The following is a 1,480-nucleotide window of genomic DNA, read 5'->3' on the forward strand; positions in this document are numbered from 1 at the left end:
CGCTCATCCATCGAGTATGGCTCCATGTGCCGTTTCCGCGCGCTATGGTGAGGTGGAGATGTTGTGCAACGGTAACCTACCTTTGACATTGGCGACCGGTGGCACGGCGGCCACCGCGCTTTCGAAAGTGCAAGGAGCCCCCTATGTGTGGTTTTGGTAATTAATGACAATCCATATGCACTAATATTTTCTTTGAGTTATATTTGTAGGTTTTATCTATAGGAAATTCTTGAAGCATATGTTGGCTTTGAGGTTGCAAGAAGAAGATCAACTAACAAGTATGTCTTGAGAAAGAAGATTGAGTGAGCTCTCGTGTGTATCTTCAAGACATCAACAAGATGAAGAAGTAAGAAATGGTGTGCAAGTTCAAGATGATCCATCCAATGGTAATCATGGATATGTGAAGATGCGACAAAGAAGGAGATCTCCCATAGCGGAGTATGGGAGATAAATCCACAAGACTTCATCAAGCAAGAACAATCAAGAAGGGCGTGCTTGTGACGGTACAGCATGCGTCCGTTGGGAATCCCAAGAGGAAGGTGTGATGCGTACAGCAGCGAGTTTTCCCTCAGTAAGAAACCATGGTTATCCAATCCAGTAGGAGTCAAGAGGCACGTGAAGGTCGTTGGTGGCGGAGTGTAGTGCGGCGCAACACCAGGGATTCCGTCGCCAACGTGGAACCTGCACAACACAATCAAAATACTTTGCCCGAACGTAACAGTGAGGTTGTCAATCTCACCGGCTTGCTGTAACAAAGGATTAGATGTATAGTGTGGAAGATGATGTTTGCAAAGAACAGTAAGAACAAGTATTGCAGTAGATTGTATTCGATGTAAAAGAATGGACCGGGGTCCGCAGTTCACTAGTGGTGTCTCTCCAATAAGATAAAGCATGTTGGGTGAACAAATTACAGTTGGGCAATTGACAAATAAAGAGGGCATGACAATGCACATACATATCATGATGAGTAGTGTGAAATTCAATTGGGCATTACGACAAAGTACATAGACCGCTATCCAGCATGCATCTATGCCTAAAAATTCCACCTTCGGGTTAGCGTCCGCACCCCTTCCAGTATTAAGTTGCAAACAACAGACAATTGCATTAAGTATGGTGCGTAATGTAATCAACACAAATATCCTTAGACATATCATTGATGTTTTATCCCTAGTGGCAACAGCACATCCACAACCTTAGAACTTTCTGTCACCGTCCCAGATTAAATGGAGGCATGAACCCACTATCGAGTATAAATACTCCCTCTTGGAGTTACAAGTATCAACTTGGCCAGAGCCTCTACTAGCAACGGAGAGCATGCAAGATCATAAACAACACATAGATGATAGATTGATAATCAACATAACATAGTATTCCATATTCATCGGAACCCAACAAACGCAACATGTAGCATTACAAATAGATGATCTTGATCATGTTAGGCAGCTCACAAGATCCAACAATGATATCACATGAGGAGAAG

Source organism: Lolium perenne, chromosome 6, assembly GCF_019359855.2.
Source record: "Lolium perenne isolate Kyuss_39 chromosome 6, Kyuss_2.0, whole genome shotgun sequence".
NCBI classification, from domain to species: domain Eukaryota; kingdom Viridiplantae; phylum Streptophyta; class Magnoliopsida; order Poales; family Poaceae; genus Lolium; species Lolium perenne.